At 36.7% G+C, this 19,331-nt stretch overlaps 1 long non-coding RNA gene across 1 annotated transcript in view; it reads right to left on the bottom strand.

Annotated features, from left to right (window-relative positions):
• Window positions 1-13,042, bottom strand: part of LOC140600739 (uncharacterized) — a 53,688-nt gene extending 40,646 nt beyond the window's left edge. The window contains exon 1 of the long non-coding RNA XR_012003906.1: window positions 12,817-13,042. This is a non-coding gene — a long non-coding RNA (uncharacterized lncRNA). The remainder of the gene's footprint in view (window positions 1-12,816) is intronic.
• Between the last annotated feature and the right edge of the window lie 6,289 nt (window positions 13,043-19,331).

The raw sequence follows: 19,331 nt of genomic DNA on the forward strand, positions 1-19,331 counted from the left end.
TGGAATATTACTCAGCCATGAGAAATGACAAATACCCACCATTTGCTTCGACGTGGATGGAACTGGAGGGTATTATGCTGAGTGAAGTAAGTCAATCGGAGAAGGACAAACATTTTATGGTCTCATTTATTTGGGGAATATAAAAAATAGTGAAAGAGAATAAAGGGCAAAGGAGAAAAAATGAGTGGGAAATATCAGAAAGGGAGACAGAACATGAGAGACTCCGAACTCTGGGAAAGGAACTAGGGGTGGTGGAAGTGGAGGTGGGTGGGTGGGGTGACTGGGTGATGGGCACTGAGGGGGGAACTTGATGGGATGAGCACTGGGTGTTATTCTATATGTTGGCAAATTGAACACCAATAAAAAATAAATTTATAAATAAACAAATAAAAATAAAAAAATAAAAAAGACACTGAATTAAATTTCCCTTCAAAACAGCTTCCAAAGTTTCAATTATCCAGACTCAAATTTAGAACAATTCTTTTTAATTGAAGAAAGTGGATATTCACTAACTCTGTTTCAGTAATCATAAGTAGAATGAATTACCATTAAAAAAATAGGAAAAGCTTTCCTCTTCATTTTGAATGAATCTTATGGCTACCTCAGTAAGTCAGTAAAATTCTATATGAGGTTTAAACTTAAAAGTATCTACCAAATTTCTTAGAGAACTTTATTGTTACATTAATGTGATGTATTACATTACACATCATTACATAAAATTGAAGGAAATTTAACAGCTGCCATAGAATATTTTGTGATTTCCCACTATAGTACTGGTTTTCCAAAATCACAAAAAAGATACATTCCCAGGACTCTTTCATTTCTTTGTGAGTTATACACAAGGCTTTCGTTTTTATTTTGTGTTTTAGACAATTCAATCTGAGTCATACAAAAGTAGGGTTTCTTTCCCCCATATTATTACCATAAGCGTTTTGCTGGTAAATATTTATATTGCTTTTGTCTCTAATAAAATCTGTAAACACTTTGGCTGTATATTAAAGTGATCTCCTCAGCTTCTTTCTATTCTTTATCTGAGAATGCAGAAAATGCCAATGGAATTTCCACAGTTTTTCTTTTAGAGGAAAATAAAGGTTTTAAGTTATTACAAAAAATATATGTGCTTGTTGTAAGAAGGGAAAGAGTAGAGAACGGTATGAAATAAACATAGTCCATCCTCCCTGCCCCAGCCTCAGTCTTATTAGAGATAGCCACTTTCCAGACATTTTATGTAAATACCAAAATATAAACATTTGCACACAATTTATGGTTAACACATTCACACTTAATACATTTTTAACTTTTTGAAAGTCAACGTTTATAGGTTTTCAACAATCTTTCAATAGTCGTGGATATTTTCATCGAATAGCAAACTTATTTAATCAATTCATATGAATATCTGTATACTTTCCATTTTGTTTTAGTAATACAGTGTGGGCAACATCTTTCAATTTTCACAAATTATCGCTGATTTTGCTGAACAGTGCTGAAAGGAACACAAGGCCTAATGCCTATGCTTGTTTATTTGCTCATAACCAGTTTGGACATCTTAAGTGAACACCAAAATGATCAAAAACTTTTTTATTAACTTTATGTGGCCATTTATGACATAACTATATCTGTAAATTTTGTGAAGACTTGTCTGATGGAAGTTTGTATCTGTACTTTCTTCCAAAAACTAAAAAGTAAAATCAAGAAACAAGGTAACCTGCTACTCTGGAAGTTCCACAATATTTAGATTATCAGAATAGAAGTGAAATATATTCCTTCCTTTCATTACATTGTTTGATAGAGGATGGAATTTGAGATGATTAGTTTTTGCAATGTGTAACACCAATTAAGCTCTAAGCTCTGCCTTCAACTGGTTGTGAATTTAAAAAGTTACTTAATATTTTGAAATCTCAGTGTCTCCATCTGCAAAATATAAATAGTTATAAAAATTAGCTTTATACAGATATAGGAATGTTGTTGGATTGCAGGAGATCTGCAAGTAAATCTTCTAGCAGGGAAATTTGTACATGCTTATTAAACTTCAGCTATTATTATTTTTTTTATAAAACACCATTATTTTAATCACCCCACAATTGACTCTCCACCATATCTAGATAAAATAATTTTAATGACTCTCAACATGATCCATCCCATCTTAAACAAATTGTGTCCACGGTCTACCTCTCTAGCCTTCTTTTCTTCTTTTCTTTTTTCTTTTCTTTTCTTTTCTTTTCTTTTCTTTTCTTTTCTTTTCTTTCCTTTCTTTTCTTTTCTTTTCTTCTCTTCTCTTTTCTTTTCTTTTCTTTTCTTTTCTTTTTTCCACCAGCTTTATTGAGGTACAATTAACAAATAAAAATTGCACATATCTAAAGTGTATATGAAATTTTCATGTGCATAAACATTGCAAAATGATTACCACAATCAGGCTAAGTAACTTATTCTTCACATAACTACCTTTAAAAAAATTTGTGGTAGGATGCCTGGGTGGCTCCGTGGTTGAGTGTCTGCCTTCAGCTCAGGGCGAGATCCCAGGGTTCCAGGATCAAGTCTCATATTGGGCTCCTTGTGGGGAATCTGCTTTTCCCTCTGCCTATGTCTCTGCCTCTCTCTGTGTGTCTCTCATGAATAAATAAATTAAACATTTTAAAAAAATGTGGTGAGAACACTGAAGATTTACTTTCAGCAAACTTCAAGTACATAATAGAGTATTATTGGTTATAGTTACTATACTGTACATTAGATCTCTAGAGTTGTATCCATCCTGCAACACTGAAACTTGGTATTTCTTTTACCAACATCTTCCTATTTCCTACATCACCCTGGTCCATGGCAGCCACCATTCTATAGCTTGCTTCCATATATTCCACTTTTTTAGATTCCACATGTAAGATTATGAAGTAATTGTCTTACCAAGTCTGACTACTCTCACTTTAGCATGTCTTCTAGATTCATCTGTTTTGTCACAAACGGCAGGATTTCCTCCTTTTCTAAGACCAAATAATATTCCACTGTTTGTATATACCACATTTTCTTTATCCATTCACCTATTGACAGACATGGCTATTATGAATAGTGCTCCAATAACCATGGGAATGCAGATATCTCCTTGAGATCCTGATTCCATTCCTTTGGGGATGTATTCAGAAATGAAATAGCTAGATCATATGATAGTTCTATTTTTAATTTCCTAAGGAATATCCACTGTTTCTCACAACAGCTATGACAATTTACATTTCAAACAAGAGTGTACTAAGGTTCTCTTTTTTCACATCCTTCCAACAATTGTTATCTCTTATCTTTTTGATAATGGCCATCCCCATCCCTCCACCACCTTCCCTCTGGAGACATACCATTGATTCCAAGTTAACCACATCCAAACTAGATTGTGAGCTTTAAAAGGTAGAATTTTTTCACTTTGTTAATTTTAAACATCTAGTATCATGTTTGACTTAGATTAACAGCTAAAATACTACTCATAAATGAATATTAACCCACAAGCAAAAAAATAAAAGTGCCAAGTAATTTTGCTAGCTTCCGTTGACCAGCACAATTTCATCTTAAGATTTTTCCGAACTTCTGGTACTTACCTAATGCTGTTTAAGCCCACCCTGTGCTCTATTTCATTTTCTCCAAAATAAAACTTAGAAATAAAATTTAGAAAAACTAAATTCAATTTAAGGTAAGATCTCTTACTATAATTCTGTTGAAAAAGAGAAGAAGGAAGAGGAGCAGGAAGAGGAAAATTGGGTTTAGAATGTGCTCTCCAGGGTCTTAAGTGTGAGCCATATGATAAATGAATTAACAGAAGGTAGAGATTGTGAAAGTGAACAAATATTTCAAAGTTATTAAACTTTCTGAAATTTAAAAAAGCAAAAATAATACTCTTTAAATGCTATTGTGACAAATTATAAATCAGAGTTTCAAAATCAGAGTTATAGTTTCTGTCCCTAATTCCAATAATGAAAATAAAAGTTTGGTTTAGATTATGCTCTGCAGGATCTTAAATGTGTCATATGACAACAAACTAATTCAATTCAGCAAATAGGTCAATGTAGTTGAAACTTCATGAGTTTTGACAAGTAAAAAGCTTGAAACTCTTATTTTATTTCTCCCAGTGAAGAGTTACTAAATTAGAAAAAGAATACTACCGACAAAAGAAAATTAGAAAGTATACCCAGACATATTTAAGAGCTGTTTATTTATTACCAGCGATACAAACTTCCATGGAGGCTATGTTTGTCATTGATATTTATGCAGTGAAAAAATAATGTTTATCCATTAATTACATAACAAAAAATAAAATGCTCTGTAGCTACAAAAATCTGCTTTGAGGGAAATAACCGAAGCCTTAATTAATTAAATCCCAATTACTCTGGGTTTTAAACCAAACTGACTTTTCATTCCACTGCACTCTACTTTCAGGAGAAAGCAGATACAAAACCCAGCTGATACAGGGGATATATTTTAGTCTTCACTTCTTTAACAAATTCCAATCATTCAACAAACATTTATTTTGGACATTTGCCATATAGAAGATAATTTAACTACATATGGAGGAGGACTAGATAATAAAAAATCCATTCTCTATCTTAAGCAAGCTTATGATCAAGAACTGCTTCTCACCAAGATGGAGGAACCTAGGGTGGATTCACCTTCTTGCCTGAAACAACCAAATGACCAGAATAATATATGAAGAAATAGATTTTTGGACAGTGGCCATAAAGCAATGAGAGTTTAAAATGAAAAAATAGGAAATTCTGCTTTTGAAAAGACACTGTTAGGAAGATTAAAAGGAGAAAACGTTTGCAAAGCATGTATCTGATAAATGATTTGTGTCCAGTATATATAAAGAACTTTTGAAATTTAATGATAATAAGTCAAATAGCCCAATTACAAAAAATTAAAGGAAAATGGTGCAGCCACTTAAGAAATCGGATTGGTGGGCAGTCAGGGTGGCTCAGCGTCTTAGCGCCGCCTTCAGCCCAGGGTCTAATCCCGGAGACCTGGGATCGAGTCCATGTCTAGCTCCCTGCATGCAGCCTGCTTCTCCCTCTGCCTGTGTCTCTGCCTTTCTCTCTCTCTCTCTCTCTGTCTCTCTCATAAATAAATAAATAAATAAATAAATAAATAAATAAATAAATAAATAAAATCTTAAAAAAAAAAAAGAAATTGGACTGGCAATTCCTCAGGTGATTAAACATAGAGTTATTGTATGATCTGGCAATCCCACTCAAGTATATACTCAAAAGGTTTGAAAGTATATGTCTACACAAAACTTATACACAGGTGTTCATAATAGCCAAAAACATCACCATTATTATTATTATTATTATTATTATTATTATTATTATTATTTATAATGGCCAAAAAGCAGAAACAACACAAATGCCTGTCTACTGTTGAATGGATAAATAAAATGTATTATATCTGTAAAAAAATAGACAAAAGATTTGAGTAGCATTTTACTAAAGATGACATATGAATGCAAAGTTAGCACATTAAAAGATGTTCAACTTCACTAGTCATTAGGGAAAGTAAAATTAAAACCACAGTGAGAGTCTACTACACATCTATTAGAATGGCTGTGATTAAGTTTACCATATTGAATGTTGACGAGAGGAAATGGAGTTTTCATACACTGATGGCAGGAATGTAAAAAGGTAACAAACAGTTGGAAAATAGTATTAGTTTCTTAAAAACAAATATCTACCTGCTACATGATCTAGACATTTCACTCTGAGGAATTCACTGAAAGAAAAAAAAATTGAAAGAATATGTCCATTCAAAGAATGAATGCATGAAAATTCATAGTAATTTTATTTGTAATAGCCCAAACCCATCAACAGTTGAATGCATAAACAAACACTTACATATCCAGACAATGGATGCTCAGCAATAAAAAGAGTAAGCTATAGGTGCACAAAACAATATGGATGAAACTCAAAATAATCATCCTGAGGAGGGTTGTGTGAGCCAGAGAAATAAAGAATGCATACTATACTGTGGCATTTTTATAAAACTCTGGAAAATTCAAACTAATCTATTGCGAGAAAAAGTCATCTGACTCAAAGATGGCAATGAATCTACTACTTGGAAACCTGGGGCTGGTGCAGATAGTACAAGTGAGGTCTTTTCTGAAACTGACAAAATAAATCACTGAAAAATATTTAGCTAATGATGGAGACAGAAGCAGAAAGGACGCCAAGAATAAACTTAAGATGAAAACAAGCCCTTTGCAAGAAGAAATTATAAGGAAACGAAAAAATATGAGTAAGTGGAGGACACTAGTCTATACAGAGAAGAAAACAGAAGCATAGATGCAGTTAGAAAGACACAGCAGGTGACCCCTGAAGTCTCTGTGGCTTATTTCTGATGACTTATGTTTTTGGATAATTCACTGGGTGTTTGGGGTGTTTGAAGGAGATTACTGCTCCTTACAACTCAGCCAACTTGATTAGAACTCTGGGCTACACGATGGAACATTGGACATGGAAACAATAAATCGCAGTGTTATTAATAAAGATTTTGTCCCCCATCCCCACACCTATTACCCATCTTAGTGAATAGTATTGACAAAAGAGCCTGTCATGGCCTAGGTAAACAGATATGGAGTAGGGAGTCTTAGCTCCAAAAGCATCCAGAAAAGGGAACCAAGCAAATAATTTTTGAGTTGCAACAATTTTGCAAACACTGCCTCCAGTGGCTCTATGTGACAAAAATTAATGTTTATAACAAGATTCTACTAGATCTTAACTTGAGAAGTGTAGACTAAATTCTCCATGAAGCAACAAATGAATATTTCAAAAGAAATGTTACAATAAACAAGCTTGGTATCCCATCTGTAATTCAAAAACACCAAGAGTATCCATAGACCCTTTTCCCCACATTCTGCTTTTTAATGGAGTTTTACTGGAGGCACATGAAGCTTGAGGCTATGCCAAAAGAACAAACTGAAATCGCTCAGAGGGTGACATTGTAGAAGGGTGGGAGCCAACTGTTTCCAAAAGGACTGCAAGTCTAAAAAGCATCAATGTTTCAGGTTATTAACCTCAGCTGAATCATTTATATGCCAGAGCCCCAGTTCTACATTGTGGAAGGGGAAATTTTTCCATTAGAGCTCAACATGGCTTACTTCTTCCTCCGTTCCATTTACAGGTACTCACCCCAGGGAAGAGTCAGCTGGAAATGTCCTTGCTCCCCAGGCATATGTAAGGGACGGAGGTGAGAGGGGATCTGACAGCTGAGCGTTAGGCTATAACACAGCCCGTCTGGCTGACACATGGATTGGTTTTCTCAAGACTATACTGGTCCCTAAACAAAACTGCACCATATTGAAAGAGTGGTGCATTCTCCCATGAGAATCTAGAGACTCTCTAGACAAGAGAATGACACTCTGTTGCTGTGGAATCAAAAGCACTAGAGAAAGAAAGGAATACATGCTTTCGAATAGATACAACACCTACATGGGAAACAAATGTCTCCAAATCCTTTGTGCACCATAAATATCAATTTACAATAAAATGAGGAAAAGTAATGGAAGGAAAAGCATTCTCTTCTCATAATTTTCCTTCATTTCCCTGTGTGCATTTTTTTCAATAAAATAACCTGTTTGCATGGTCTGTTTTTTTTCTTTTTTTATGCATATCTCTTTTAAGTAGTTCTAAGTCCTTAACTGTGTGGATCCTAAAATTTAAAGAAAAACAGAACAAAACAAAAAAGGTCCACAACATTGCATCACCACATTCTCTATTAGAGTTGAGTTAGAGTTTAATTAAAGTGAGTTACCGCCATGCCTGTACTAAATATGTCACTATTTGTGGCAAAGTTCTTTTGGTAATACCTAGATTTCAAATACTCAGAGGTGAAACAATCCAGTAAAGATTTCAGGGAACATCTCCTGGTCAGAAAGAACTCACTGCCATCTCATTTCAACCATGTGAGGGACACTGTTAAGATGAGAGAAGGATAATTATCCCTCTCTTTCAACAGAAGTTTCATTCACAAGAAAATATCTTTCTCATCAAGAAATAATATAGGAAATAGTTCAGTGCTTCAAATTTAAAAGTAAAAAACTTTCTGTGGGAGAAGACAAACTAAGGGCTTTTAATTCTTAAATTTGTTTAAAGCTGAGATAGCACCAGGGCTTAAAATACTCGGGAGTAGAAAAAAATAGGAGAATACCATTTATGGAGATAATGCTTTATGATTACTCTCATTTTATGCCTCCCTAATTTCTGCTGTTCTATTAAAACTCTTTAAAAAGAATGACTTAGTGAAGGATGCAAACCCTCAATATCTACTTGGCACACCAATAATCTCAGTAATAGTAATATGATGACAGGAAGTTTATTCACGAACTTCCAGACACTGAGCTAACTGTTTTGCACTTCAGGCTTAGTCAGCCCTCAGAAAAATTCTACAAGACAGGAAAGAGTATACCCACGTTACAGCTTTCAGACTCATTATGACTGTACTAGAAATGTGGAGAATATATGAAATTGTTCACAGTGTCCTTGATCTCAAAGAACATGTACGTATCTTTTCCTTATTATATCGTACAGGATAATGAAAAGATACTTACGTATAGGATTCTTAAAAAGTACAACACCATAAAATTCTGAAGCATAAAACATAAATGGAAGACAACAGATATGAAGGTACTATAGATCTTCATTCGTTCCTGAGTTACAAAAACCCCAGCTCAGACCTGTCAAGCAAACATGGGTCTGCACTCTGTTCAGCAGTGCTGACCAACTAACTTATCCTCCCCACATCTCATTAGAGATGCCTAATGAATTGGAATGCCCCTCTTCAACATCTTGGATCATTGCTTCCAGCAGCATACATTATCTGCATTTCGTCATGCATCCATCAAGTAGTTGGCTTTGTGATTTCAATATAGTTGGTGACCTCAAATTCACTCCTGAAAAGCTATCATGTTTTCCCTGGCCATGAAATACATTAATCAGAGGGAGGAAAATTGGTTTTACCTGATATTCTGAATGTCTCCTACCTGACTTTAATGCTACTTAATTGATGCTTAACCAAAACTAGCCTATAAATTTCATTTCGGGGACTTCCAAATGTATCATCTTGAAATGTTAACAACTTTATGGATTTTCTAGCCCCAGATTTTTATTTTATACATTTGAAATTGATGATGGCCTAGTAAAATCCTAGGTTCTGAACCTAGGTCTCTTAAATTAATGCTTTATCCCCAATATCCTCAATTCAACCAATATTTACTCAGAACCTATTGTGTGCTAGGTACTGTGCTCAAGGCTGAGAATACAGTGGAGACAAGATACAGCCAAATGGGAAATAGGGGTATTTCAGATAGTATTTGAATATTATATATCTATGCACATTATACATGTTGAAGCTACTACATTATTGAGATGGTAATAGTCCTAAAAATACAGTCTCTTATTTAATGCATGTCTCAATGTGTCAGATTCTGTGACATTATGTTTCTTATCTTGCTTCATTCTCATAATAACCATGTGAGATATTAACACACATTTGATACATGAGGAAACCAAGATGTGGCTTAAGCAAACTGCTCATGATCAAACATCTAATGATTAGAATGGATGAATATCTAATTCTAAAGTCTTAATTCTTCCCACTACACTGTGCTTCCGAGATCTGAGATCTCTTTTGTAATGCTATATATATTTCCAAACTTTTCATGGATACTGATAAATAAAAACCATATGAATTAGATACAATGGTAAACATACATTAAATCAGTGACTCCAATGCTTCAACTAAAAAAGCGTAACAAGCAATGAAGGTTGTATTTTGAGATACTTTGGTCACTCGGCCAGTTTTCAAAAGTGCAAGTCATTATAAAGTTGTGCTGGAGGATCTCATTTTTTCTTTAGAGCAAATAGTATCATTATATAATGTAAAGAACATAGACTTTGCAGTTACACAGAATTGTTCTGAAACCTCAGCTTTCTCCTTCTCTGACTGTATAGTCTTGGCTGTGCTTTTCAAACCCTTATAGTGAACCTTTTCTCATGTATAAAAATGTAGACCATTCCCTTTTACCCAAGAGGATTGTGATGGAGAGCGAATGAGATTAGGCATATAACTTGCCTAATGCAATAGCAGGTGTAGTGAGTGTTGAATAAATTCCCATTCCTTGAATGAGGTCATTTTATAAAATAAGGGAAAATGAAAATGGTTTGTACCAGAAGGAATGCTGACAGAGGTGGAGGGAGAAATATCTTCTAAGTAACAATCTTGCTCCTTAGAAGAAAACCAGCATAATAGGAACAAGGCCTAGTAGGGCTAAATTCCATACTGGGTGAGCCATGTGCATCCTTCTAACTAGAAAAGGAATGGAAAGGCCTGTTCTTCCTTTTAAAAGTAATAGAAGAGGAGATAGGGTAGTTTTAAATGTGACAGAGGACCTTTCTCAGCACCCTTTATTTTATTTTTTTTTAAGATTCATTTATTTATTTCTGAGAGAGAGAGAGAGTTGGGGGTGGGAGAGGAGAAGAGGAAGAAGGACAAGCAGACTCCACACTGAACATGGAGCCCAACATCAGGCTGGATCCCACCATCCTGAGATCATGACCTGAGCTGAAACAAGGAGTCAGACATTTAACTGACTGAGCCACCCAGGCACCCCTCCCAGCATCCTTTAAGTCATGATCTGCATATACATCTCATCTCCACCTCATTGCCAAATACAAGGCTGGCCTGATGAGGATGTAAATAGCATAGGCCATGTTTGGTCTACCCAGGGGCTGAAAAGAGGCCACAGCAATATCCATGGCCCAGGATATCTTCAAACAGGACCTTCTCTCTTGGAAAAACAAAGTTGAGTCCATGTTAGCAGAAAGGAGAGTGTATATCTCATTCATTGTTCATAGGCAAATCAGCATCCTCTGCTTTCAGAATCACAATATATCTGTGCTTTAAGCACTGAAGTTGTTACAGAGCTGTCCCCTTAGGTACAGAATGGGCACTTCAGACTTAAAAATAGGGTCAGGAGATATGTAAATGATAAATTGAGGTCCCCTTGGGTGTCCACTTAGTGTCTCTTACTTCAAGGTTCTCATTCTCATGGGAAACTGGAAATCTTTTCACAGTGACCATTTACCAAAGACCTTTTATGAGCCAGACATATTATCCCTGATCTGTGCATCGACTCTACAGAGTGGACATTACTTTATGTGAGGAAATTGAATCTTAAAGGAATTAAATAAACTGCTCAAGTCACAAATTTAAGAGGTAAGAGAGCCAAATTTGGAATCTCAGTGTACATGAAGCCCATGCCATGTCAACCTAGACTCCTCATCAGGCTAGAAGTGAAAATACGTGATAGATTCCACAGATAGACAGACCTCCAGAGCCCAATATCTTCCAACTGAATTCCTGCCTTTTAACTTCATCACCTGTGAGAGTAGTGAATGCAGACAATGGAGATGGTTTGAGCAAGAGCAGGAAGCTGAAACAGGAGCCTCACTAATACCACTAAATGATAAGCATCAGGCCACTTTTGACTCCCCATCTACTCCATCAATAAGAATTCCTTATGCATAGTAACAAAGGACTCACACCTTTGATTGAACTCCAAGGCCAATCTAGAGGCTGGAAAATGCATTTCAGGTTGAAAAATGCATTTGCTTTAGAATAGCCTATTAATAAAAATATGCATTGTCTCAGAAGTCCCTATGTAAACATAGCCAATATGATTAAAGAAGTTTGGAGAACAAAGGCAACATCTTTAAATATTTAAATGATTAAAATGAAAATTAAAAATAGATTCCCTTTCAATGAAAGGTTTTAAATTGAATCCATAAACCATGTTTGATTTCTAAAGCTAGCAGGAATGCATGTTAAGTATTCAAGATGTTTAACGTGAAAATGTGTATTCAATAAAAAATAGATGATTCATTTTTATATGTGGTTTCCAATTTATTTTGTTGGGCCCAACCTCCCATTAGAAATGCAAGCAAACATCCTTAAGTTTGCAAGATCAATGAGTAATAGTAGGTTCTATCAATTTTAGAAGAGAAAGTAGCCTGTTTCAATATATTATTTGTCTGTACAATAAGTCTTAAGAATCAGCCAATAAGTAATTCTTAGCAGTTACTCTGAATTTGAGTCCACTCCAGATGTTGTAAGTACCGCAGAAGAAGATGGATGAGATTCTCCATTTCCTGCAGAAGCCTATGCCTTAGATAACTAGGGAAGACATACATTAAGATCTGAGCCATGTGCTATATACACATGATTTTAGGAGCTCAGAAAAGGAACTTCAGTCTGAGATGATCTTATTAGAGAAGAATCTGTGGTCTTGGCTAGAGAAGCCACATGGAGAAAGGTGAGAACGTCAGAAGAAACATTTGAGCCACACATTCTCCCAGAGTATGTACAGTTAACATGGAAGCAGATGTTTAGTTATCTGTAAATCATAGGAGACAGGGTGATAGCATCTCCAGAGACACGTAGGTGCTGTCCAAAGGGAGTCCCCACTTACAGAGATGAACAATCACCTGGCACACAGGTGCTCAATAAATACTTATTGAACTATTTTATTGACCAAAATCAGAAATCAAGGCTTATCTTGAAATCCGGCGGGGTTTTTTTCTCTACCCTGTGGTATCCCTAGCTCTTCCACCTCCACCAGATTGAAAAGATTTCTAAGATTAATATTTACATCTGCTTGAAAGATTAACAACATGACAGCTAAAAGTTAGAAACTATAAGAGTTTCCGAACGCTTAAATGATACAAATACCAAGACATTTGTAGGTAGAGAGAAATATATCATATAAATAAAAATTTGCAAAAGCCTGAATTTGCTTACCTTAAGCCAGAACTGCCACATGCTGATTTCTACTCTGCACGGAGGCCAGTCCTCAGGACAGGTGCTGCTCAGACCCAAAACAGTGGGCAAGCTGTTGTCACTGATGGATTGCTGACAAAGAGACCATTAGCTGGAGTCAATCACCAGGCAGCACCGTTGTCCACTTCCCAGATATAGCACTGGTGATACTTCACCCCATGGAGGGGGTCTCCACTTGCAGGAACACAGGGCCCTGTGCAGAATGAGATCATTTATCAAGTTGGCAGATGGTTCAGCAGAAGCACCACAAAAAAGCTTGCTTCAGGGCCCTACGTATAACAAAATTAATTAAAAGACACTTTTAATGAATTCTAAAACAATAAGTTTAAAACGATTCACTTAATTTTTAACTCACCTATATGGAAGAACAGATGGTAACTTAAAAGAGCAATTAAATTCACTTTTTAAAAACTTTCATGAAATCTAAAAATCAAAGACACTTATGTTAACTTGTTTTTTCTTTTCTCTGTATTCCTGCTCTGAATAAGTAGAAGGATAATCTTGCAATGTAAAAACAATTGTATAATGGAGCCAGTCAGCAGGCTTCCCACTGGACATTGATTACATTACCTTACATTAAACAAGGCTCGTTCTTTTCTAGGTTTCCATTTCCTCATCAATGAAATGGGAGGCCTGAGTTCCAGTAACTCTTGCACCACACAATTTAAGATTGTAGTTATATGTTTCAAATGAATTTTATGCCATATGATCCAGCAATTGCAATCCTAGGTATATAGCCAAACAATACAAAAATTGTAATTCAAGGAGATACACATACCTGGATGTTTATAGCAACATTATCTATAATTAAATTATGGGAACAGCCCAAGTATTCATCAACTGATATGGATAAAGAAGATGTGATACACACACACACACACACACACACACACACACACAATGAAATATTATTCAGCCATCAAAAAGAATGAAATATTACCATTTGCAAGGACATGGATAGAGCTAGAGAATATAATGCTAAGTGAAACAAGTTAATCAGAGAAAGACAAATAGCATATGATTTCACTTATACATAGAATTTAAGAAACAAAACAAACAAGCATAGGGAAAAAGAAAAGAGAAAGAGAGAGGCAAACCAAGAAACAGATTCTTAACCATAGAGAACAAACTGATGGTCACCAGAGGGGAAGTGGGTGGGGGATGGGATAAGTGGGTGAGGGTTATTAGGGAGGGCATTTGTTGGATGAGCCTGGGGTGTTGTATGTAAGAGTTGAATCACTAAATTGTATACCTGAAACTTAATATTACACTGTATGTTAACTAATTGGAATTTGAATAAAGAGTAAATAAATAAAACAAATTTTATTATAATAGCTAACATTTGCTCAATGCATCCTATGTTCCCGAAACTTAAGTGTTTATTTTATTTATTTTTTATAAATTTATTTTTTATTGGTATTCAATTTGCCAACATATAGAATAACACCCAGTGCTCATCCCATCAAGTGCCCCCCTCAGTGCCCGTCACCCAGTCACCCCCAACCACCGACCCACCTCCCTTTCTGCCACTCCTAGTTCGTTTCCCAGAGTTAGGAGTCTCTCATGTTCTGTCTCCCTTTCTGATATTTCCCACTCATTTTTTCTCCTTTCCCCTTTATTCCCTTTCACTAATTTTTATATTCCCCAAATGAATGAGACCATATAATGTTTGTCCTTTTCCGATTAACTTATTTCACTCAGCATAATACCCTCCAGTTACATCCACATCGAAGCAAATGGTGGGTATTTGTCATTTCTAATGGCTGAGTAATACTCCATTGTATACATAGACCACATCTTCTTTATCCATTCATCTTTCGATGGACACCAAGGCTCCTTCCACAGTTTGGCTATTATGGACATTGCTGCTAGAACATCGGGGTGCAGGTGTCCCGGCGTTTCACTGCATCTGTATCTTTGGGGTAAATCCCCAGCAGTGCAATTGCTGGGTCGTAGGGTAGCTCTATTTTTAACTCTTTGAGGAACCTCCATATAGTTTTCCAGAGAGGCTGTAACAGTTCACATTCCCACCACCAACAGTGCAGGAGGGTTCCCCTTTCTCCATATCCTCTCCAACATTTATGGTTTCCTGCTTTGTTAATTTTCCCCATTCTCACTGGTGTGAGGTGGGATCTCATTGTGGTTTTGATTTGTATTTCCCTGATGGCAAGTGATGCGGAGCATTTTCTCATGTGCTTGTTGGCCATGTCTATGTCTTCCTCTGTGAGATTTCTGTTCATGTCTTTTGCCCATTTCATGATTGGGTTGTTTGTTTCTTTGCTGTTGAGTTTAAGAAGTTCTTTATAGATCTTGGAAACTAGCCCTTTATCTGATATGTCATTTGCAAATATCTTCTCCCATTCTGTAGGTTGTCTTTTAGTTTTGTTGACTGTTTCTTTTGCTGTGCAGAAGCTTCTTATCTTGAAGTCCCAATAGTTCATTTTTGCTTTTGTTTCTCTTGCCTTCATGGATGTATCTTGCAAGAAGTTACTGTGGCCAAGTTCAAAAAGGGTGTTGCCTGTGTTTTCCTCTAGGTTTTTAAGTGTTTAAATGTATTCTCTCAATTAATCCATAACAGCCATTATCATCATCATTCCACAATGCGTAAACTGAGCAAAGAGAAAACACATAACTTATCTATGTTTTCCCAGCTACTGGATGGCTGGGCTGTGCTTTGAGCCCAAGCTGTTGAACTAGAGTCTGTGTTCTTAGCCAACACCCTCTCCAGCCTCCCACTTATTTCTGGTAAATCTAAATATCAAAGTAAGCTGACCATGTGAGCAGCTGTTACCTGCCACTTTGCTAATTGATCTGTCTGTTGGCAAAGTGGCCTATGTGAGAGCCATGCCATACTTCACATGACACCTTGAGCTGCCCTGAGATGCTCTTATGTACTATCTTCCACCTCAGCTCATATCCACACTGCAGAACACAGCACATAGCTTTCCTACTTCACCTGACAATTGCCCAGATGTCACTAAGAAAGTAATTTTTTTAATCAAAACATTTTAAGGTCTAACTTCTATTTCCTTTGAGAAGCTACTGGCTTCCTAGGAGTATTACAGATTTATAAATCCTAACCAAACTAGTCATAATTAAAGACAAATCAAATTATCTGAATGTTTGTGGGATACTCCAAGAACTATTTTAAAACATTGGAATGCAAATTCAAATGTAATCACTTTACTCCTGAGTATCTCAGACCGTTCAGGGAAATATTATAGATGTGAGAAAACTAATATTTTTTGATGAGTAAAAGCAAATATATTTTCTTCATCTTTGTTGCCAAAAGGCAGTTTCTGTGTTTTCAACAAATTAAGCAAAGAAGTCTGGAATATCAACTGTGCTTTACAATAAGGAAAGACATAAAAATGCCATACCCTCCATTGGGATGATAGGGCAGGTAGCCTCCTGTGATAGTTTATAGATTAAGGCAGAAGCACATTATGATATTTTGGTATATTAGTATTATGTTATATTATGTTATATTAGGATCTGATTAGGAATTCTAAGACTAGTGGTTAGGCTATCTCTGTAGAGACTTTCAAACACATGCAGGCCTCATGGATTTGGTTGACATTAACTTTCTAGCTCTAGGGGTATGTTTGCAAAGTAGCTCACTGACCTTCTTGGCTTTTACTGAATATTTTATGTCATGTCAGCTTTAGCCCTCACTCAACTATCAAGGCCATAATGCCAAAAATGGCTTTATAGAAGCCAAGCCGAAAACTTCTTGGCTAGCAAGTAGAGGAATTTCCAAAGCAGCATTCATGGCAATAGTTAAGTCTCCATTCCTAAAATGTTGTCATCTTTTGGCCATTAATGAGTCTTATTCTACTGTTCTAGGATGTGAGATCTTGGAACTGTACACATATAATACATGTTCATCTGAGATGTTCTGTAAAACAGTAAAACATGATCACCTGCATAGAAAATGTGAAGGAGAATTATTCCAGCATCAGGGTCTCCCTGTGCATAGTTATCAATGCCTGCATCAATGTATATGTGTGTGATTCTAAAATAAGATATGTGTGCATAAAACTGCTTTCAGGGATTTGGGAATAAGTGGGATAGTAATGAGGAGAAGGAGAGTCTAACTTTGGCTCAGTCCTTGATGGGACATCATGACAAGCCATGGCAGTTTGTCTTTTTCATTTTGAAAGGAGATAATAACATCTCTCTCTCAAATAAATAAATAAATCTTTAAAAAAAAATGACTCTGAGCTTCTCAGAGACAGAACTATATCTAACTTACTTCTCTAACCCAGTTCTTAACTGTGTTAGCCTGGCACCAAGCAGCTGCCAAGTAATGTTTATTGTATAAGTGGAGTAAATGTGGCTTATATATTTGCCTCCAAATCACCGAATACTTGAGAGGCCACACCTTCTTTTATCATCACGTGATTGTGATGAAGACCTTAAAGGGGACTTTTCTAGGTCTCCCCACTGTCTGTCCTATACCTAGAGGGATGCCCATCGGAAGAGAATCAGGCAGCAAGAAGTGATCTTGCCACTGAGGGAGGCAGAGGGAAAGAGTAGAAGGATAAATAGCTTGGAGTCTGACTGCTTTAAGGGTACTTGGGAGATGAGCTCCAAGTATTTTGCTGGATGGCTACGTGTTCCAGGAACAAGTAATCCCTTCCTTGAGTATCTCCTTATTTCAGAAACAAGAGGAAGGGACACCTGGCCCCAGCAATTGCTCCTATACCTTCCCATAATGATGAAAATAACCCTAACACAGAACAAAACATCCCTTACAAAGATGAAAAGTAAAGATATATATATATATATATATATATATATATATATATATATATATATATATATAATGTGAGAACAAATTCAATTGCTTTTTATTTTTTATTTTTTTTTTATTTTTTATTTTTTTTAAAGATTTTATTTATTTATTCATGAGAGACAGAAAGAGAGAGAGAGAGAGGCAGAGACACAGGCAGAGGGAGAAGCAGGCTCCATGCAGGGAGCCCCACGTGGGACTCGATCCCGGGTCTCCAGGATCAGGCCCTGGGCTGAAGGCGGGCTAAACTGCTGAGCCACCCAGGCTGCCCCAATTGCTTTTTAATTCATAGTAATAGCAATGCTTGTTGGAAGGACTGCTGTCTATAAACCAAACTATAATATCACAAGACTATGCCAAGCAATATACCAATCTCATCTTCTGCAGTCACACTATATTCCTCAAGATAAGTGTCATGACCTCATTTTAACAGGTGAGGAAATGAGGCTCAGGGAGATTCAGCCCCCATCCAAAGTTATACTGCAAGTCCAGGCATGCTTACCCCCAAAGCCCATGATCTTTTCCACTGAACCATGCTGCAAGATGTTCTACAGAGGCTTCCCTAGACATATGGGGACAGGGAAAGAAAAGAGAAGACAAAGACTCACAGGAAGTAGTGGGGGGAGAAGACTCCAACACAGGAGGTGGGATTTTGAATCAAAATTGCAATGAGTTCACAGTTTTCTTAGGGAAGTACTCTACATCCAGGCTTTCCCCATTCCTGGTGTTTCCTTTATGAGTCTGTGCCAGAGAAGTATCTCATGCAGGGCACAGGGAAAATGTCCTGCTCCATCACAAAGTGCCTGGATTGACAGGAATGCTCAGCAAAAGCCGGGAAACTACTCCCGAGTGTCTTCTCTGGCCTCGTGACCCTCTGGGCTGAATTTTCTTGCATTTCTGGTCCTAGAAACATCTTCAGAGAGCCCAGGTCATCCAGTGAAACAGTCCTGATAGATATACATTGCCCAATTAGAAACATGTTGCAGAGTGACACTCTTGTATGGATGACAGGTTTACCAGGTGGACATGAAAGGCTATATAGGAGAAACCAAGGGATAAACAGGAGATGTCTGAGAAGATCCTCACCATTTTGGATCCTGCACCCACCCCTCTCCATGGGCTGGGTGTAGTAGGAGCCTCAGAACACACCTCAACACCATGGGCTTTGGAGTCAGACATCAAGTGACATCAATTTACATCAAGGTTACATCACTTATTATGATCTGAGGAAAGTCACCTAACCTCTTTCTCTATTAACCACTCAGTTATAAAAGGTTTATTTACAGGATTGTTGCAAAGCAAATGTACTGTAGGTACATGAAACATTTCAGATGTTTTATATTATTCTCCAGCCCAGGAATATCCCCATGGAAGAGGAATGCTCAGTCACTCTTATATGATAAATGCCAGTAAAACAATAGCTGAGAAAATGAAGTATATACTAGTGTCAATATCAGACCCACCAAATGACATTTTAATTAGTTACATATAAGCCTGCCTCACCCACTAAATTGGGGATTCTGTGTCCTAGGACCTTGCAGTGAGTCTGGAATAATGCAGATATCCAGAAAATGTTTGGTATATGAACACATGAATGAACGGAAGACCTAGTGTATGTGTCATGCCTGAGCACAGAGGTGAGCATGGCCACCTTAGCCCTTCTGAGGGATAAGGGGGCTGA

Source organism: Canis lupus, chromosome 12 (genome assembly GCF_048164855.1).
Source record: "Canis lupus baileyi chromosome 12, mCanLup2.hap1, whole genome shotgun sequence".
Lineage (NCBI taxonomy): Eukaryota > Metazoa > Chordata > Mammalia > Carnivora > Canidae > Canis > Canis lupus.